The sequence below is a fragment of the Schistocerca piceifrons genome, chromosome 11 (assembly GCF_021461385.2).
Source record: "Schistocerca piceifrons isolate TAMUIC-IGC-003096 chromosome 11, iqSchPice1.1, whole genome shotgun sequence".
Lineage (NCBI taxonomy): Eukaryota > Metazoa > Arthropoda > Insecta > Orthoptera > Acrididae > Schistocerca > Schistocerca piceifrons.
Genome location: NC_060148.1, coordinates 108,450,374 through 108,472,997, shown reverse-complemented (window position 1 = coordinate 108,472,997; position 22,624 = coordinate 108,450,374). Strand labels below are relative to the sequence as shown.

Genomic DNA, 22,624 nt, shown 5'->3' with positions numbered 1-22,624 from the left:
CCTGTCTCACTCCTTTCCCAACCACTGCTTCCCTTTCATGCCCCTCGACTCTTATAACTGCCATCTGGTTTCTGTACAAATTGTAAATAGCCTTTCGCTCCCTGTATTTTACCCCTGCCACCTTCAGAATTTGAAAGAGTATTCCAGTCAACATTGTCAAAAGCTTTCTCTAAGTCTACAAATGCTAGAAACGTAGGTTTGACTTTTCTTAATCTTTCTTCCAAGATAAGTCGTAAGGTCAGTATTGCCTCACGTGTTCCAACATTTCTACGGAATCCAAACTGATCTTCCCCGAGGTCGGCTTCTACCAGTTTTTCCATTCGTCTGTAAAGAATTCGCGTTAGTATTTTGCAGCTGTGACTTATTAAACTGATAGTTCGGTAACTTTCACATCTGTCAACACCTGCTTTCTTTGGGATTGGAATTATTATCTTCTTCTTAAAGTCTGAGGGTATTTCGCCTGTCTCATACATCGTGCTCACCAGATGCTAGAGTTTTGTCATGACTGGCTCTCCTGAGGCCATCAGTAGTTCTAATGGAATGTTGTCTACTCCCGGGGCCTTGTTTTGACTCAGGTCTTTCAGTGCTCTGTCAAACTCTTCACGCAGCATCTTATCTCCCATTTCATCTTCATCTACATTCTCTTCCATTTCCATAATATTGTCCTCAAGTACATCGCCCTTGTATAAACCCTCTATATACTCCTTCCACCCTTCTGCTTTCCCTTCTTTGCTTAGAACTGGGTTGCCATCTGAGCTCTTGATATTCATACAAGTGGTTCTCTTCTCTCCAGAGGTCTCTCTAATTTTCCTGTAGGCAGTATGTATCTTACCCCTAGTGAGACAAGCCTCTACATCCTTACATTTGTCCTCTAGCCATCCCTGCTTAGCCATTTTGCATTTCCTGTCGATTTCATTTTTGAGACGTTTGTATTCCTTTTTGCCTGCTTCATTTACTGCATTTTTATATTTTCTCCTTTCATCAATTAAATTCAATATTTCTTCTGTTACCCAAGGATTTCTATTAGCCCTCGTCTTTTCACCTACTTGATCGTCTGCTGCCTTCACCACTCCATCCCTCAGAGCTACCCATTCTTCTTCTACTGTATTTCTTTCCCCCATTCCTGTCAATTGTTCCCTAATGCTCTCCCTGAAACTCTCTACAACCTCTGGTTCTTTCAGTTTATCCAAGTCCCATCTCCTTAAATTCCCACCTTTTTGCAGTTTCTTCAGTTTCGATCTGCAGTTCATAACCAATAGATTGTGGTCAGAATCTACATCTGCCCCAGGAAATGTCTTACAATTTAAAACCTGGTTCCTAAATCTGTCTTACCATTATATAATCTATCTGAAACCTGTCAGTATCTCCAGGCTTCTTCCATGTATACAGCCTCCTTTCATGATTCTTGAACCAAGTGTTAGCTGTGATTAACTTATGCTCTGTGCAAAATTCTACAAGGCGGCTTCCTCTTTCATTCCTTCCCCCCAATCCATATTCACCTACTATGTTTCCTTCTCTCCCTTTTCCTACTGACGAATTCAAGTCACCCATGACTATTAAATTTTCGTCTCCCTTCACTACCTGAATAATTTCTTTTATCTCGTCATACATTTAATCTATTTCTTCATCATCTGCAGAGGTAGTTGGCATATAAACTTGTACTACTGTAGTAGGCATGGGCTTTGTGTCTATCTTGGCCACAATAATGCGTTCACTATGCTGTTTGTAGTAGCTAACCCGCACTCCTATTTTTTTATTCATTATTAAACCTACTCCTGCATTACCCCTATTTGATTTTGTATTTATAACCCTGTAATCACCTGACCAAAAGTCTAGTTCCTCCTGCCACCGAACTTCACTAATTCCCATTATATCTAACTTTAACCTATCCATCTCCCTTTTTAAATTTTCTAACCTACCTGCCCGATTAAGTGATCTGACATTCCACGCTCCGATCCGTAGAACGCCAGTTTTCTTTCTCCTGATAACGACGTCCTCTTGAGTAGTCCCCGCCCGGAGATCCGAATGGGGGACTATTTTACCTCCGGAATATTTTACCCAAGAGGACGCCATCATCATTTAATCATACAGTAGACCTGCATGTCCTCGGGAAAAATTACGGCTGTAGTTTCCCCTTGCTTTCAGCCGTTCGCAGTACCAGCACAGCAAGGCCGTTTTGGTTAATGTTACAAGGCCAGATCAGTCAATCATCCAGACTGTTGCCCCTGCAGCTACTGAAAAGGCTGCTGCCCCTCTTCAGGAACCACATGTTTGTCTGGCCTCTCAACAGATACCCCTCCGTTGTGGTTGTACCTACGGTACGGCCATCTGTATCGCTGAGGCACGCAAGCCTCCCCACCAACGGCAAGGTCCATGGTTCATGGGGGGAGAAGCAACCTAGTAGAATGAGAATGAGCTTCACACGCAATTCGCAGCGCAAAATCGTTACACGAGCATTAATTACATTTAAAAAACTCCCCAATGAAACGGATTACGACGAAAAGCTCCCAAAGTACCATAAACACACTTCACACAAAATTCAAAACAGACAACAAAGACGACACTGTTTCATAAAGCAAGCAACAACGCTGATCAACCACAATGAAGTAATTGTGTGAGATCTGTAGAAAATAAAATTTACATGTTAGTACACCCTAACAATGTCACAGCATCAACATAAGATCCCTGGGGTGACCGAAATCCTGTGCAAAAGGGTCTCGCCATTATGGAGGCTACCTGTTCTCCGCAAAATTCAGATTTAATGGCCATGTCGGTGTTCCGAATGAAACATGTTCCTGACTTCAAATACCAGCAGCCACCAGGCAAACAGAGGTTATTTTCGTTTCATTGAGTACGCACCAGACACACAAACTTAGATTGTGGCTGAAATTCGTTCATGTACTGGAAAAATAGCCGAGAAAACCACCACCTGTCAGGCTGTTGTATGAGCTAAGGAATGAAATATCCTCGTACTGGATACACAAGACAACATATTACAATTTTATTGATCGCTATTAAGGGAGGATAAGAACTGAATGATTTTAGGGATCTTGACTAGGAAGCAGAGTGGTGCTGTGAGGTGGTATGTAAAGAGCCACTCGACGTTTACGTCTGAATTAAAACACACGAAAATATTAAATGGTGCTGAAACTTCGACATATGGTACGTGTCTCTCGAATGCAGCCTCCAAATGTGGAACCCAGTCTGCCAAATATGGGGTAGGATTTACTTGATGCAGACACTGACCATGCATACATTATATAGTTTTGAAGAATGCTTGCTTATTCTGCTTTTAAATACACTGGGACAGAGAGCAAAATACTTTCGACAGTCAACTTCTGAGGAAAAAGGCCCATTGCAAGAATTCACTATAAATCCAATAATTAGACAGTACAGTTACCGAGTAAGAGCACCTCTACTCTGTACTTGACAAAGAATTTTATGTTTGTTTTTGGCCTCTAATATGAGACACACAACACCTGTGGGGAATGAAGTGGTTCTAGCACTACACATTCCACCCTCCAAAGTGACTTCACAGTTGAAAATATTCTTTCCACAACAATATTTGTGAATAGTACAGCAGGACCAAAACTCACAAGCGTGTCTATATTTTTACTTGAAGTACCTGTACTTTTAAGTGTGTGGAATATATCACACAGTCTCTTAACTGTTTCCAAATTAGCTTTTTCCAATTCCTCAAGTTTCTGGGATACAATGTTGTTCACGCATCCTATCTCGTCTGAAATGTTGCACATGAGTCTGCCTTAAGAATTATCAGAAAATTTAAAAGTTCAGCTCAAGAAACAGCATTTTTTTTTTTTTGTGTTCTCCAATGAAATGATATCAGAGGTTGAAGTGGAGAACTCTACTTTTCCAAACAAGTCACAAAAGTGTAGAAGTGTCTTAGAATTGGTAAAAGGCTCGTATTTTGACCGAGTGAAAGTACCTTCCTTTCCCGAGTTAATTAAAATGGTATTGATTATTTCTTGAATCAAGCTGAAACCGTGGTTATTTCCAACTTTTGGATTGAATTTAAAAACATTTTCAATGGGCATTGTGCGAAATGAAGCCAAAGAAGTGACTGTTGGTTTTCGAAAATTTGTTCCAGCAACGTGGGACACCTATTCTGAGATAGAAAACAAGATTTCAAAGGTTCAATAACGTAACTCCTGGCAACAATGACAACCATCTAGTTTTAATACTACCTAGAACTTTGCCGTATCCAGTATCAACGAAATCACAGAATGATTTCAGCTGGTCCACACGTTGAGGGTAAATGTGTGTCGTGCTCAGTGTAACTTACAAGGGAATGGTCAGACTTGTCATGTCGAAACCTGTGTTGCTTTTTTTACCACTGTGAGTTAACATTGGAAGAAGGCTGTATGCAGAATTTTAGCTGCTGACATGACCTGGAAGTCTGTAAACAATTTTATGAAGTAAGACAGTATTGTCGCATGGTTTACGCGCTTATAACTGCCCTTGTACATCCCTGACTTCTCTCGCTACGTTATACCGACGCCATCTAGGGACAAGGTGGCGTTAGCTACGTGCCGCTCTCTTGCCACAGCAGTGAGAGAGCTGATTCCCCCAGTGAAAGCAATCGTATAATAATTAAACATTCGTTGACAAATATGGCTGATGTTATCTACAACATTCTTTCCAAATAGCTACGAAATAGACACAAATATACGGTTTAGAACACGTCCAAATTTTATTTCTTGTAATTACCGCAAAAACGCGAAATATTGATACAATGTTCAAAACATAGGTTTTTTGTGCACCAAGAACATACAAGCAAAGACGACATATGACAGCCCTGCAAATCACAGACGTTGTTAGATGTCCGTAGACAAAACTGGGCTGGTGTTAGGAATGAATCAGGCCTAGTATCAGTATATTTCGAGGAGTGCCACGCATATTTAATCAAATTCTGAAACCGTGGGGGGGGGGGGGGGGGAAATTGATAATGTACTACTGATTGCAGCTTGAGAATATTGTCACGGTGATAGACAGGAAATTGCAGTGATCTGCACACAATAATTTTCTCTGTTAGTTTTCTGTAAAATGCCTTACACTGACGGAAAAATTCTCTGTCTAAAGGTTGGATTACGTTCGTCGTGCTGGGTGGAATCTGAAGTATCTCTACTTCTTGTCAGGGTGGGCTCGAAATACAGCTTTTAATGAATCAGACCTTTTATGACCTGACCACGATTCTAGAAGGAGAAGAGATTTGTTCCCGCAGAACGGAAGAAAAGCATGACGCATGAAAAGCGTAACGTTTTCATTTCCCATTTTTCCAGACTTCGATGCGTCTACCGCAAGATTGTTTGCGTAGAACATTGTTCTTTTGACACGTTATCCAAAACGTCCAGTTGGTTCTTGAAGACACACATAGAGTTTAGGCAGCAATGAACCATCCAGACTAATTATGGGCATTATAGTGTATGAATGGGTGAGTGCAGTCATGGACTGCGCAATCACCTCAATATGTTTTTCCCCTTTGAATGACAGTGTTCTTTTCGCACGCATTTCTTTTTGAAAACCTGACTGATCTGCATTGTACACGTACGATTCACTAAAACTAGCGATCTTATTTTTTGCATTCGTAAGAAAAGCTTCTATCATTTCGATTTGTGTCACTTCATTTTCCGACCTGTTTCTCGATACAAATTTTGTTATTTTTCTTGCCACAATTTTATGTGATCTTTTGAAGCGACTAATCCAACTTTGAGAAGCTGTAAATTCTTTAGCGCCTATCGCGTTGGCAATCTCTAACGCCCAATCACGCAAAGTTGTATCACTGACACTAAATGACTGTTGTCTGGCATCGGTAAATAGCTCAAAAAGTCGCGTATTTATCTCCGTCGCAATTTCCAGTCGACTCTTACGTCGTCCAGCGACTTCCTTTTTCCATCTATACAATCCATGTTCAGAACGCACAAAGCGATACTTATTTTGAACAGTATTGACACGTAGGCGTTTCTTACCACTTTCGTTCAACCAATACGTCACCGCTTTTTCTTTATCTGGTAAGATAATTGTAGTTGCTGGTGTTACTTTCGGAGATAATTGATGATGGTACGTGACACTATCACTCGAAGAGTCTTCATGAGTGTCTTCGCCGTCTGTAGATTCACAGTCTGCAATATCGAGTGTTTCAGTTGTTTCTGGCCACATGTCTGCGCCATTTACATGCTCGTCTAGAAGTTTAACAACCATGTTGCACAACACATAGTATTCACGCGTGTTTTCTGTTGATTGCTTCATTTGGCATCTGTGGTATATCTCCATGGCAAGCAGCAAAACATTTACAGGGTTCACCATCACTTGTGATGGGAGATTGAATGTTCACCGTAAAGTGGCTTGCGGAGTATAGACGAACATGTACAGAACGTCTTTCACATCTCTAATCAGTTTCAGGACGGTATGTTTCGAAATACGTACCAGAAATTAAAAGAACGTGCGTGCCACAGAAACGAAGATTCGATTCCCCTTTCCACCAAAACCGTGCAGCGATACTCCTCTTTGGTGAACGCCGCGATAAGACGGCCGCATTTGCCGACCATGCGCACAACGCTCGCGAGTCGCCACTTCCAGGGGTGGCCAGCCGTCACTGCAAGCGCCAAGCGGAAAACACAGTCATGTTCGTGATTTTTTTTAAGTGACTTCCAGTTCATGTCAGCAGCTACAATTTTACATACGTACCTTTTGCACAGTTAAATAACAGTGCTAAAAAAAGTAATACATGTTTCGGCATGACAAGTCTGACCATTCCCTTGTTAGAGTAAGAAGTACGTGAGCCCAGGCACCGATGATCTCAGCACTGATATCCCTGTAACCTTCTTTAACGAAAACTTGTCACACTCGTCCGTCATTTCTGGAGTAGCAAATGATCGATACGAATCGCAAAGCTCGCGCGTAAGTCACTGGCACTCAGCACGATGACGGAAGATGTTGTGTTCACACCTCTCCTCATCCCGTGACCAAAATGCAGCGTATTTGTTCCATCTTTGCGTTCACCAAAAGCGGTACTGGGAAATCAGTTGACGAAATCCGGTTTTTGGGACGCCAGGCGAAGGGGGTGTGTGTTGGCAGCTGTATAGCGCGGTTCGAGATAACTGACTGTGGCGAGGATGGGACGCAGGCGGTCCGGCAGTGCCGACACAGACGTAGACGCCCCGCAGGCACTGCTGCAGCAGTTCCCTCGCCTGCCGCGCGAGCTGGCAACGCCGCCCCGTGACGTCAGCGCTGGGGGGGGGGGCAGCCGGCTGTCAGTGCGGCCCAGTTGTGACGCAGCAGCCTGGAGGGAAGCAGCGTGCCACGTTGTCCTGCCTGCCCAGACAGAGCTCGTGTATCTTGTGTCTGCACGGGAATACCTCAGAAAGGTAAGGCGGGAATTTATGGGAGCGGCGGATGTTCTGCACGCTTTTGTGTGGTTTTTGTCGCGTAACTCACTTACTGCTCTTGTCTAATACTTTGTCTTACCCCCCTACTCCGCTACGAACAAAGGGAGTGGCTAACAGTGTGTTAAATTACCGTTTTGAGTGTTCAGTGATTTATTGGTCGTTACTTATGGCCTTGCTCCAGTCTATGAAAACTTGAGCGAGAATAACGTGGAACGAATGGAAAATTACGCCACATTCAGTCGGCTAGTGTTTCGATGTGCCAGTGTAGATTTCCACGGAATTCACGTACAACAGGCATTCAAAATGAAAACCTCGCGTTCTTGATTATGTTCGTAGGACGCAAGTTTACGAAAACCATCAAACGGAGAACTTTGCAGTAAGCGAGTTTTAGTGCGACAAGGCGTGTAGCGGCTTGCAGGCGTGCCAGAAATTTATTTTTTAATGTTTCGCGTAATGTGGCCGAATTCAGACATCTAAAATGTTGTCAAGATGTACTCATTCAGAGGTATAATCTTAAATTGCGGTTGTCACACAGTAAGAGAAGTACCGCAGTTGGAAACATTGCGCGTCGCGAGGTAACGTGACTAAGGGCGCTGAAATACGCGGACCTTTAGTCAGACAGTATTTCAGAATGACGGCAGTTACCGACCTCCAAGAAACTGCACCCAAGACTACAAAAACTGGAGAGATTTTTCCGCTACCCCCCCCCCCCCCCCACCCCGGGCCCCCGTTGTCGCGCTGTTCATGGAGTCAACTTAGGCAGCAGACGTATCGTTGTAGTCTATCAGTACCTGTCTATTCGCGACGCACTTTGCAGACAGTATCCCCACACCCCGTAGGGTATCTGCAAAAATTACATCGTCGTACGGCCCACACATCAGTAGACATGACGTGTCAAAAATTTAGACGCGCGATAAACGGGATTTTCTTTAAAAAGGAGCGCAACTTAGACACTGTATTCACGCAGTATTTCAGAATGAGCACTTGCTTTCGAACACACGTTAAGAACAATTTCAAACCGTTTGTGAACTTTCTCGCTTACATGCTTAACGTTAGATGTTACACACGTTAAATCGTCTGCAAAGTAATCAGACGTCGGAAGCTGTTTCGTGCGTGGGCGTTGCGGATCCTGAAATCCGTTCGCGAATCACAACTCGTGGCGTGACGCCGACACGCTTGTGGCGATGAGACGCAGCACACGCGTTCATTTCCGTATTTTCACAATGTTCTGGAATTAAGGTTATGGTCAACGAGCAATCTGTAGCTTTCCCCAACACCCTCATTACAAACAGGCGACCATTTGCGTAGTAGTTGGCGAATTCTTGAGAATTTATCGTAATGTTTGTCTTTCACGAAATAAACATTTCGTGTTTTTTATCGCTCTGTCACGTCTCCTCGTTTGTGATTTACTGATGAAATTTTTTTAGCACTCTACAACGCTGCATCGCTTTGTTGGGCTGTTCTCGTGTTACTATTTGCCTGATGAGAGAGCCCTGTGTGTCGACAAAGCAACGCGTCAGCCATCTGTGAGGCGCGCCGTGTTCTGTGCGGCCTGCGCTTCAGTCGTATATTATGTGAGGGAGGAATGAATGTCGGTGATTCTGACGCCGTCACTCACCAGCTTCTTTATTTGACGTTGAAATGACACGATTAAAGTGCAGTGTAGATTTCTATGTGCAGGCGCTAATGTCGGCAGAACCTAGATTTAATTTGTGCCATTTCCAGTGCAACAGTTGCGAGAATAGAGGTAGATTTGTTGTTAGTTTCCGTCAGAGGACTGAATCACGTCAGAATTAAAACATTTGTGGGGGCATTTGCTAATTATATTTGACAGAAACCTACAGTAAACATTATTTCGTTTAGCCAGATACTGTTACAGAAGCCTTACCCGTTATTGATGGTAAGTCACAGTTTCGGAATCGTGGGTGGCCACTGACGTCACATTTACCGACACTTGGGCATGACAAAGTACTGAAGACGACCTGTCTTGAAGAGTTCAGAAATGTCGTGTGTCAGACTGCACATCGTCGTAAAACGCAAATTTGAATACCAAAACCATAAAATTGACAATTTTCTTGGCAAACAGGTAGATCAACACGACGACTGTTCAGTGTGCCCCCCCTCATCCACTGCCAGCAAAGAACGCGTGACGTCACGGAAAAGTGACTGTCGTCACACGTGAGGGACAGGATGATTTGATAAAAGTTGCGCGAATTTTATGTATAATAAGTAACCCGGAATCGGTGCTCTAAATGCCCTTCACTTTCGTGACTTGGAACTATGTGTGGTGGCTTTCGTATTTATACTCGCCTATCACAAAATGTACAACGCAATTGATGCACGCCGTATTAAAGACCTGTTCAAAACGTGTCGTGTGTAGCGAGACAAGATTTGCTGAATTGTAGAAAACTGTGGCGTTCACGGATGAACAGTAGCGGCAGCCGAAACAGTTTCCTAAGAAGGCCGCCATTTAATCGCGAGTGTGTGGAATCAGCTCTTTAGCTCACACATAGGTATCCAGTAATAAGGGAGTAAGGTCACTCGTGACTTGGGAATGTGCACAGTGTTTCCGGGTGCTTTCAGTTCATTAGGTGTTCTGTCCACCAGTAAAATGTGATAGCTGCATAAAATTTCACACTGTGGTGTCTCACATGATACTTGGGCTGGCAGTAAACGTGACTCAACGCGGAGACGGTGGCGAGGTGTCGCCCTGACACGTGGCTGAGGGTAACCTGCGTGCAGGAGTAACCGTGCTGTACCGGTGTGCGGACATTTGCCACGATTTTATCTGCTCCGAAGGGTTGGGTCCTTTATCTCCCCCCCCCCCCCTCCTCCTCCTTCTCACCCGCCGCGTAGTAAAGCCACTTACTGAGCCTTTCCGCTGATTTACTTAACACAGGACCAGAGTCTCTTTGGATATTCCGCCACATTTCTAGAGATACTTTCGATGTGGAAACTATTAAATGCATCTCGCATTGAAATTCGCACCAAATTTCGAGCCTCAGTAAAACTTCGCCAATCTCGGAGATTTTGCGTTCGTCTAAATTATACTTGCCTTTTTCAGTGCTCCGGCGGCAGCTTTCTGTCTTATTTTCTGTACCATGGGGTATCAGTTCCGTCTCTTATTAATTTATTTGGTACGAATCTCTTGAGTGCTGTTGATACTATTTCTTTGAACTCAAGCCTCATATGGTCTTCACTTACATAGTTTGCAAGGATTGGGGAGTGTCTCTTAGAAAGAAGTCAACCGAATTTTTAGCAGCTTTTATAAGTAGATATATTTCGCGTTTAGTTTTCCTGAATTTCTTTTTTACGGAATTGAGCTTCGCTACCACTGTGTGTTCACTAATCCCTGTATCCGTCTTGATGCTCAGGATTATTTGTGGCTAAGAGGTCAAGTGTGTTTTCGTAACCATTTCCAATGTGAATGGTCTCGTGAACTAATTGTTCAAAATAATTTAAAGAGACCATTTACAACAATTACACAAGTTGTTTGTATAGGGTCTGAAAATGAACTTTTGACAACATATGGAAGGTAGATTGAACTCGCTACCAACTATAATTGTATGAGTAGCGTACCTATTTGTGATGAGGCTCAAGTTGTCTTTGAACTGTCCAGCAACTGTTTCATATGAGACAGGGGGTCGGTAAAAGGAGCCAGTTATTAATTTATTCAGGTTGTCGAATATAACCGCTGCCCACCCTAAGTGACAGGAACTATCTGCTTCAGTGTCACTTGTGAGTTGGAACAGGCATTACATTATTTTTCCTTCGTTGTGCTTCTTGTTTCTGTTCTAGTGTAGATCATTACAATTACGGTTTTTCCCTCCAAAACCTAGGATGTTTTCTCTGTGACTGTAAATACCAGAGCTAAACAATGTAGAACAACGTACGTTACAAGCATAGCATTCTGTATTACCACAGTTCCGTATCTCTAACATTTTAAAAATGTACGTAGACTTTGGATGACATGTCAATCATAGAAGTTCTTATCTCTATTTAGTAGCGTATTTTCAGTCATGTTTTGAACATTGTCCCGCTACACTTTATTAACTAATGTTTCGCAGCAAGAGATACCGGATTTTAGAGAGTAAATTAATATGGAGTATGTCGTTCTTCTTTTCAAACGTCCACATACCCATTTCTTCTTTCCTTATTGTCTTTTGGGCATGCACTTGTAGTAATTAAAGTAGGCACATTGCAGTGACCAAAAAGAAATGATTAGCGTACATTCGCACTCTTTTACATCTTTCCGTTCTTGTTGTTCCCTTGGCAATGGACTGTTTCTATCTCAATAAGTAAGCATGAAAGGAAGCTACCGTACAGACAGAGGGATCTGTATTTATACTTGGCACAACTGATTACATACTGACTTAATCGTCGGTATTGCTTTCGTTTCCCAAAAGCTATAAATGTTTAGATTTCGGAGAAGAAGCTCTGTATTTCCCCGAGATGTCGATGAAGGAGGTCCCTTACGTACTGGTTACATCGAGTAAGACGTGAAGACGGCGGTTTGAAAGCGGACAGAAGTAGTACGAGGAAGGGCGTCCGTAACCTGAGGGATCGCTAGTCAAGCTAGTCAAGTGTTGCAAATGTCCGGCGTGGCAAATGTCCGTCATTCGCTGTACCGCAGTGTGCTTGTAATCTGAAGTTGAGCCACTCACAGAGGTCCATCGTGGGCTGTAACTGCTATATGGCAGCGAAACTTGGTATGCTAATGCGCCCTTGCGGAACCGATTTACACTGGAAAGAAATGTTCCCGTATCTAATGCATTGGGAACGGAATGTGGACAGGAAGGGACAAACAAGTGAGAAAGGCAGAATGTCGATATTATTAACCGCCACTTGCAGAACTTGTTCAGTATGAGCACCGGAGACTTCCGCGAGGTGTTGCACAGTGACAGATTCGCACCTGCTGACCAACATTGGAATTGATTTCCTCCGGCGCCAACTGGTTTCGCGTTAGCATGTCTACAGTGTTTCGCTGCCTTACCATACTCACAGACCGCAGTGGACTTGGGTCAGTAGCTGCATTTTACTTATGAGCACCCGGTACTTCAGTGTCTCAGATGAAGAAGAAAAAAACGGTTTGCGAAAATTTCGCTGTCGCCTTGGTGGTCCATTTAGTGATACACCATTCAGTAGTTAATCAGTTAAAAAAATCTGCAGTTTTCTCAGACTTCCGTCGTGTGTTTCACTTTTCTCAAAGCATCAAGGCTCTGCAAGTACCCGTATTTCCAGTACAGGCGGCTGCCTAAACTGGAGCAGCTCGCAGCTGCTGATACCGGCCGTCGACATTGACCCGTGGCGTAATGGTGTGCTGCGTGACGTCACACACACTCACGGATACAACAGAACGCGTGGCTGCTATATTATTTTTTGTAAAGTGTGTTGTGGAGAAGTGCTCCGCTGCTTAGCCAGAGTTCTGGTACAGGTTGTCAGGTTACAGTATGGTTGTCACTCAGCGGAGCCAAAGAAATGGAATGTTCAAGTAACAATTTTTGTGTGGCACGTATTTCACTCATGTTAGCTTTCGAAGAGTGTTGTATGTCCGTTTTGGTGACACACAGTTGGAATCGGCGGGTTCAGTGCTGGGCGCCGCTTGTCCCTGGTGTGGGGGCAGTGGAGGTCCACAGCTGTGCAGCCGGCCGGCCAGCCGACACGTGAGCACGGCAGACAGCGGCAGCCCCTACTCTCCGGACGAGCGCAGACCGCGCTCTCCCCCGCCCACTGTGTTTTTTGTCTGTTTCTTCTACTGCGTCTCACTGTTACGTTCCTGTGTTTCGCGCCCTTTCAAATTTTCGCAAGCCCATCGGCCGAGTGGTCTAAACAGAAACAAAATGGCTCTGAAGATCATCGTGCATACATACCTGTGACGCGAGTTCTCGGTAACATCCATTATGGCCTCTACTTTGTGTAATCAGTGATCGAGTGGCCTTCTGCTAATATTTCAAGTTCATTTGAGTCAGCCACAGTGCAATGAAACCCTATTTTAATAGCTAGATTTTCGAAAATAAACATTAAGAGAAACAGGGCTGTAGTACAGTTATAAACATTATGACTTAAATATAGGAGACAACCGGAATTACGACACACAGTTGAATTACACAAACCCGTGACCAGTTTCAGATTTTCAAACATCCATTGTTAAGTGCTTTTGCAAGCTGATCAGTACTTGCGTTAACCGCCTACGGCCAATCCAGCGATGCGAAATTTCGTCGTTTAGGTAGCAATAAACATCGATGGTCCCTGAAGGAATGAGTAGTCGAAACAACCGCAACTGCAACATACCGAGGTAAGATGTACCCGCCACAGTTGTCTCACAGTATTAAAACGGCCCATTCAGCTTCGCCTGTCACACTGCACAGGATACATTAACCCTCGGCGCATCGCGTTCATGCACCGAAATTTGGTGAGGATTTTCAGTACGGCACACTCTCACATTGCGGAGATAAATTTTTTCAGAAAAGTGTTAGTTGCTTTGTCGCTGAATATCAGCGTGGGGGCGAAATGTCCATCCTCAGTTGCTGCCTCCAATTTGGCGCAAATCTGAAGGCGCCGGCCGTAACAGTCCGCTTTTAATTGTTGTGAGGGATCCGGACGGTACGGTTTGGAGTCTAACCGCCGACGCACTGTCTTCCACACACTTTGCTGCGGTGTTCAGAGTTCGTGGCTTCTGCGTGCTGTTCACTTGTGTGGACTGCGTACAGAAATCTCGTTCAGCCCCCCCCCCCCCCCCACCACTTACACGGTTTTTTGCAGCTGCCACATTTGGTCAAATACCTCGCATGTTCCAACACATGAAAAGTCTTGCCTTGTCGGCATTTTGGCAAGGCGCTGAATTCGTAATGGCATGCAATCATATTCGTACACTTAATACTCCCGAAAAATTCGAATTCTGAAAACGAGTGAATCGTTGATGGTAGCCCTCTGTCTCGCCTTTTACCCGTCGTCTTTAGTTTCTGCACAAGTACGGTACTGAGCAGCCCATCTCATGGTCTCTATCCCCTTGCTCATTTTACACAAGGCCAAGAATTCTTTAAATTCTTAGTAAGTCTGGTTGACAACATTGCATTTCCGAATTATTTCAATAACGTACATAATATCTGTACACGTAATGTGCCTCCAAGAACACGTGCGAAATGTTAACCATCAAAGTACTTCTGTGCCCTTACAATTAATCACTCCTGTCCCTAATTTTAATTCACAGAATCTCTTAACTTTTTGAACGCACTTGGTTACACTTCACGTGCTGACTTTAATCCCAGTACATACACTGTGTACCTTAGTGTCGGGAATCTTTCCGTAAGCAGTGAAAGATAATGTACGTAAATGATGAGTATATGCCTACTTCTTCTGAACCCATATTACTCCTCTGTGGTACACTATTTAATTCTGTACGTACATGTAACCGATGCATTTCCGCGTGTAATCGACGTATACAAAGACGCTGGTATCGTTAATACGTCGAGTGTAAGTGTTTGAATTCTAAAATTGGTTGTAGAAGTTCGTTATGTGGAGAGCCAAGTACGGAAAACCACTGCATCAATGGCTTTATTCTTCTTTCAAAATAATGCTGAGAAATTTATACACAAGTGCTTTCTAACGCGTAAATACCTTGTGTATGGTGAGCTATCAGTGTTGCTGTTCACTAACTTGTAATTCACGCCCTACCTACCCTTAGTTCACTTATAGTATCATTGAAGCGTCGTTCCTTTCCGTACGTAAAATTGCGATTACAAGTTACGAAATGCCACAGTAGGTGAAGTAACGTCCTCTATAAAGCACTGCAGGACCTTTGCTTGTCTCTGAGTTGCACAGCTGATACAATGAATTTTCGTTACCACTCAGGAAAAATTCCGTCTCTCGTTTATTTACGATTAAAATGCTTAATACTTGGGCAAATCTGGTGATAGCAAATATCGTTCTCCTTACTGTTTATCAAAATATGCCCGCGACCTTCATGCCTTCTTTCTTTTGTCGTGTAAATTTTGCCAACTCCAAGGAAACAAGACGACTGGCAAATCAGGGATTTCAGTCCCCTTATGTCAGTTTGAAACAGCTGTTTCTCTTTATTTTTCTCTTACAGAAATTAGTATTGCATATTTTACACTTATTGCGTGTACAAATTATTTCCTCTTTTTTACTTATTTACATAAAAATATGCGAATAATCGTTACCACCTAGAGGGACGTAAAACATGAAAATTATATCTATGGACGGTTAGTCTCTAAATTGGCTAAAAGAGAATTACTACCGTCTTTGTATCCTCTTTTATGTAGGTGCTTCAAAAATATATTCATTACATGATGAACGGTGCTGTTTTTTATAAACTCACGCAAAGATTTATTAACGTGACTTTACTCGACCGAAATATTTCAGACAGGACTAAACAAAACAACGATGGCGTCAACTCTTGATAGTTTTTGTGTGGTGATCCACAGTGCGGATCTTACTGTAGTTAGTCTCTTACTGTGCTTAGTTTGAAGCGTCAGAAATTAAACTTGGTATTTGAACCTAAAGTAAGTGCAGCTTGCGGGGATGACGTCATACAGCGATATTCTGCGCGGTTATATTGTAAGAATTCGTACCTGTAACTACGAGATTTCGAGGGATTTTTTCCTTGCTCTTTGTTCAATACAAAGCCACAAAATGTGGCACCAGTGCTCCGGTAGTATAAAACCCAATACGGCGACCGGTCAGTCTCTTCTGCATCAACGAATCAGAGCGCAGACAACAGCCACTTACTGGGAACTCTTGAAAGTGACCAGCGCAAATATATAAGGGTTACTGCAGAAAAACAGCCGCCATAAAATAAGGACCGGCTGCTGCGTGCACAGGTGGTGAGGGGGAGAGCAGCGAGACTGACGTCACGGCGCAGCGAAGAACGGCTTCGGTGAACAAAGTACCCACCACCATTCCGCAAAGTCGTCTCAGGTTTGGATCTGTAGATGGTTACTTAGTTTTACTGCATGCCCCATCACGATATTAATTTTGTGGTGCTTTATGTTTAGATTTGATTGATACACGAGAAGTGTGTTGGAAAAGAGCACTGTAACGTATTAAGATCATGCACATGACTGTATACATCTACATTCATGACGGTGCATTTTGTGTACTTCATATCGTTTGAAAGCGATGTTTCACGCTGAGCCGGAAAACATTGGCGCGTAAAAAATGTGTACGCCACATGAATTTTTCAGGCAGAAGAACGTTTCCTTCAGCTTGGCCGATCTGCTCGGCGATGGAGATGACCCGAAGTTACGAGGGCGGCGCAAACACCCAGACCCCCAGAGAAGGAAATTAGCGACTCGGTCGGGAATCGAACCTGGGACGCTAACCACGGACTGCGGACTCTGCTGCACCGACCGTGAACACGAGTCGGTCTGGGATACGCTGTGCAGGGCTCACCACCTCTCCTCCCTGCTAGAAGTAGTCAGTGTTTCGAAATTCTTCAGTTCATTACCGCCTTAACAACGTCGCGTTTTATCTCTTTGGAGGAGGGGGGGGGGTGCCAAGGGGGGATGTGAAGATTTTCTACAAAACAAAAATCTACTCGCATTTTGACCTAGAACATGCGGATTTCTTCTCAGATGGGTCTCTGATAAGAGCCGTGCTGTCCGTTCAACGGAAAGAAAGATTGTTTTGCGGCATGGAATATCCGCTGACAAACTTCGGGGTCACCTTATTCTGTTTAAACTTGTTAATAAATGAAATGGCCATGCTAGTACTCGCAATTATGTAGGAAAATTATATTACAAATCGCCTACTTTCAAAAAGAAATTCATAGCTCAGATCCTCAATAACAGAATTGTGGTAGTGGAATTGCATACAAAGAAAGATTAATTAAACGAGAAAGCTTATTTGTTGTATCTTGAAATATTGATACACTATTCGAACTCTTCCAATTATCAAATAGATGATTTTTGGGCACAGGCCACTGATGTCATTGCCAAACAGAAAGAAGAAACACGCTACAAGGCATGCGAAAAAACTGTCAAATTTGTCCAAGGGTGTTATCAGAGGTAACCAACAAGGATGTTCCAATAATAGAGTTTTAAACCCACGTTCTGTGAACGTGTTATTAATAAAACTTCTATAATGTTTTCAATAGCTAAGACGCAGTTACTGTCCAAAGCGCTGAAATTCAATATCGCACCTGCGATTAAAGAACCACACGTGGTAGACAATTTCATAGTATGCCTTAAATTAGGTTTGGAGTGTACCAAAACGCCAAAGAATGTTCAAACGCGGTTTGGCTAATCCTGTAAAATCTTAGAAAATGAATGATCTGTCGCTCAATCAAAGCATTACGTTATAGAACCGTGAAAAGTATTAATCGTAAACTGGAGAATAATAGCGCCCTAATTACGAAAGCCGATAACGGGAACTCGTTAATTATAGCTTCCAAAGCGGAATACATAGATAAAACAGCCATTTTTTCGATCAAAATGGCATTACTTCCATCGAATCAGATCCTACTCAAGTGCTACATAGAGAGATAAGAACAGGTTTGCAGAACACTAATAAATTAATAGGAGTGTTTCAAAAGTAATGGCTCCTGAATATGAACCCGAAGCCTCCCAGACTAACGAGACAATTCAAAGTTCACAAAAACTTCCATCCGATATGTCCTATCGTGGACAGTACAAATAGTACGTACCATAAGCTGGCCAGTGTGTTTACATTACAAAATTAAGGACAACTTCGCTTTCCAGAAAATTTACTTTCAGAAACTCTGTCGAATGGTAAATAAACTGAATAATGTAATCTGCCATGCGACATCCAAGCTGGCTTCCTTTGATGTTTCCAGCCTCCGTACCACCGTACCTGTAGATCGGACTTACACTTCCATAAGAAATTGTCAGATATTGAAATTGATGTACTCATGAATCTCCTGCGCATTGTTTCGAAATACAATTACTTTTCTTTTAATGACAAAATATACTCACAACCGTACGGGTTAGCATTGGGTAGCCCTCTAGCTGGGATTCTTTCCGATATATTCATGGATACGATAGAATCTCAATTTTTTGTTAGTAATATATAGATGGCGGAGAAAATAAAGTTGTATGCCGAGATACGTGGATGATATTCTCTTGGTAATTGACTCATCCCAAGAAGACATAGATCAGATACTTGCACTGTTTAACGATCTCCACGAGAAAATTATTTTTAGTGTTGAAAACGAGTCACCCAGTAGGACGTTGAACTACTTATATCTTACGTTATCTATAGTAGATGATCACATTGAATATGACATCTCCAGGAAGCATAGGCTGAAAAAATTTCATACCTGCCGATTCTGCACACCCGCTGGCGCATAAAATCGCACTTTTTCATTCTAGTATACATAGAGCGATATCCATTCCCCTATCAGCAGAAGCCTTGGAACACGAACTGGCAACCCTGGAAACAACAGCCCGAAATAACGGTTACGAGCTTGAAATGAAGAGACGGCTCTATGACAGGAAAGTAAATAATAATAAAAGTAAAAGTTCCACGTTAGGTTATCGTGCTGAAAGTTAGTGCATTCATAGGTAAAGTTTCATATTAAATAGGGCGTCTTCTAAAGAACCAGGGGTTCAAGACAATTTTGCCTACTAATTGCAGGCTGCAGAAGAACATGATTCACACTTTAAAAAAGCCTAAATTGTCATTATCCGGAGTTTACAAGATTGCATGTGGCAATTGTCCGAAATTTTACATCGGCCAAACAGGAAGAGCCTTAATAATGAGACACAAGGAGCCTATCCCTACTAAAGTTGCGGATGGCACGCTTGGTTCGACATTCGCTCAACACTTGGTGCAAACGGCTCACGCACTCAACCCTGCAAATAATACTCAGCTCTTTCATAGCAAAGTTCACGTACTACATGACAAAAATAACCTTCTTAACGTCCAGCTGCAGCTGCGAATCAAAAACTTTTTTGAAGGTGTGCAACCGTTATTCCATCCCCCATAATCGTAGGGAGTAATCATTATACCCTTGGGAACATGTTTTAGCACTCATGTTTTGCCGAATAGCTGGGATTATCTGGTATTTCAAACCCGTAGTTATTCCCATGCGGTCAAGTTCGATGTTCAGCTCACATATGCTAGGTTGGCTTAAAACAGTAACCGCATTGGTCCCTTCACTTTTGACGTCCAACAAATTATTACATATGTTAAGACAGTCGCTATATCTGTGCTCCTTACAGGACAACGTGTACTTCAATTTCGTTAGCCGCACCTGGTTGTTCATAAAACTTTAAGTTCAGGAGTACACGTTGGTACGAGTGTCAACACACAGTGTCGCGCATGCGCTCTCGAGGCTGTGGACAGTACCAGCACAACGTCCGTTGCTGCCGTACTGCGGTGGCGGAGTGGGGCCGTGGCTGTTTCCCGGGTAAGTTATTACAACGTGGCGACGTATTTCTGTATTATAGTTTTTAGTTTCTGACGTTGCCCAGTATGGAGAAATCGTAGTTCCTTTTATTCTGAAGATGGTTGGGTTGTCCCAGCTGAAACCTAGGTAAATTTAGGTAAACATTGCAACTGAGGCTGTTGTTAATTTCAAATTAATATTTATACAGCTGCTGACAGGGCCGCGAAATGTTGAAAATGTTGCAATAACCTCATCTCCTCTTCATTACTGCTCATACATAAGCAGCTTATTTTCTGGAGTTGGGCTTTAAGAGCGTCGTTGGTGGCTGCTCCACGCGCCGGGCAGGGCGGCATGAGGCGCTCACAGATTGTCCCTACAGCTGAAAGCAGCGTCGTGCCGTATTCGCGGTGCGCACTAAAGGCTGCCGACACAGACTGCCGGATATCGGCGGCCATATTTGTCTGCAAGACATGCAGCCCGTCTTGTTCTCTGGAGTGCGTTAGCTTTTTTCACAAAAACGTGATACCTGGTTTAGGTAGTTATATGCGGACTTCAGTTTGAAGAGGTACGGGCACAGACAAATTTCAAAATTACCGATACCGGCTGTGTTTTACGTATAAGGACGACGTCGTTTTGAGATCTCGTGATACCAGAAGACAGGAATGTGCTGCAGGAAGCTCTCGTGCCGACGTCACTCGCTACTGCAGTTAGCTGCTGAGCTCGGAATAGAAGTGAAAGAAAACTACAGGTTCCCTTAGAAACGTCCTTTCGTGCAAGAAATATAACTACGTCTTTCCAAAACAAAACGGAAGCTAAACCTACCGCTGATGAAGAAGAGAGCATACTTTTAAAAGTGGGCAAAGCCATAGCTCCAGTCGAGTGTGTACGCCGTGACAACAGTATTGTGGGAAATCGTAACCCATTAGTCTCCGTCAATGCACGATAATTCCAATTGCATATTCCAGTGTACTCAACGAGATTATAAATCGAAATACAGTGATACGTAGTTCTGAAATAAATTCAACTCCATGTTTGCAATGTACGTGTTAATCCCATCTCCGGATCACACTTCAGTGCCCTTGAGAGATGCAGACACACTCTTCTCACGATTGTAGCTGTCGTAAACATTACGAAATGGTTTCGCGTTTTACGAACCCGGATTAACATGAGCTGTGGAAGGCATTCGGGTTACAGTTCAGATCCGGCCCAAATTTTCGTGTTTCGCAAACAGCAGCGGTCAGTCCGGATTCGAGAAATTCGAATACATTACCCAATAAATGTAAAACTGTTTCCCGTCCACACGAACCTACAGTTACATATAGGGATACGTTTGTCACGCCCTAACAACTTGTGTATCGGAAAAAAATCAGAATAAATGGAGATTTCGTAAGTTTTTCATTACTGTGTCAGATGTTACGCTTGCACATGTTCTGTATAAAGGAGATAACTTAAGTGAATCGTTACCACTGCTGGGTTGCTTATACTATTGCTGACACTTTAGTTTTGTGAAGCACGATGGATGAAGCTTGCGTATCTACACATGTTGAAATTTGCGCCATAAGGCGTGGGCGGATACCTCAGCTGGCAAGAGTGAAGCTTCCACGTTGCCAACCTCATGTCGGGCGTAAACGTCTCAACAGCCTGAATACGCGGGTGTGGTTGACGCTTTGCTGATGTGCGCGGAGGCAAATACTCTGCCTGCGAGGCCGAAACACTGAGGAGACACACAGCCACTGCGAGAGAGAGAGAGAGAGAGAGAGAGAGAGAGAGAGAGAGCCAGCGGTCTGCCACCGGGGAGCGGCCAGCCCAGGCCCCACAGAGGCCGGGACTTCCCCGGGCAGCTGGCGCAGTGCGGCCACACCCGCGGAAAAAAAGTACCTGTTGCTGTGGGGGGAGAGGAGTGTGCGGCAGCAAGGCTGACGTGACGATGGACCGCAGAATGGCCTTCCTGCCCCAAGTACCCTCCGCCACACACCGTAAAGTGGCCGAAAGTAGCTTGTCGTTTTATTTTTGGATCGCACTCCAGCTCAGGACTCATTTTGTACTGCTAGATGAACAGTGTCGTGTCAGAATGAAAGTTCATCGACGAAGCATGTTCGTCATAAACGATAGTGAAATTTTGATATAGCTGTGTCATTGCTTAAAAGAGCTATTTTTGTTTCAATTAAATCTTGCGGTAGCTTTAGTAGCTTGCTGACTGTTGACTTTGCTTTAAAGTGACTTCACATTTTTCCAGTAATTACAAAAATCGTTCAAATGGCTCTGAGCACTATGTGACTTAGCTTCTGAGGTCATCACTCCCCTAAACCTAACTAACCTAAGGACATCACACACATCCATTCCCGGGGCAGGATTCGAAGTTGCGACCGTAGCGGTTCCAGACTGTAGCGCCTAGAGCCCCTCGGCCACTCCGGCCGGCTTCAGTAATTACAGTTTTTACGTAATTACAGTAATTACATAACCCAAAACCTGAAAGACGGTAGCCATTGTGCTACACATTACTTTCTATCCATCTGGTCATTTTACACTTTGCCCATAATTCCTTCACGTCCATCATATCGAAAATATATGCACATTCATTGTCTCAAGATACTAACACCTGCTTAACTACTCTTTCCATCGTAAATATTCTCCTAGATTTGAAGGATGTATTGGCTTCAGTAACCATCGCCCCTACGTTGAAATCGTGATCATTAATCCCTGTGTCTATAGTCTAATCAATTCCCATTCTGTGTGGGTTCTCGAATTAGCGGTTCGAAACAGTTGTCGGAAAATGCGCAGTGGCGATCTCTCCTGTGTGATTCCAGTTACTTTTCTATCGCATGGTCACATCTTTCGATATCCGCCATTC

The 22,624-nt window shown here is 43.4% G+C and overlaps 1 protein-coding gene across 2 annotated transcripts in view; it reads left to right on the top strand.

Moving 5' to 3' along the window:
* Positions 1-22,624, top strand: part of LOC124719976 (TD and POZ domain-containing protein 1-like) — a 73,053-nt gene that overhangs the window by 15,569 nt on the left and 34,860 nt on the right. Inside the window, exon 1 of one of the 2 annotated variants that reach the window (XM_047245200.1) lies at positions 7,264-7,385. The exons of the other annotated variant lie outside the window; for it this stretch is intronic. The gene's annotated coding sequence lies outside the window, so the exon portion shown is untranslated. Of the gene's footprint in view, positions 1-7,263; positions 7,386-22,624 lie in introns of those variants that run through there. 2 annotated transcript variants of the gene reach the window in all.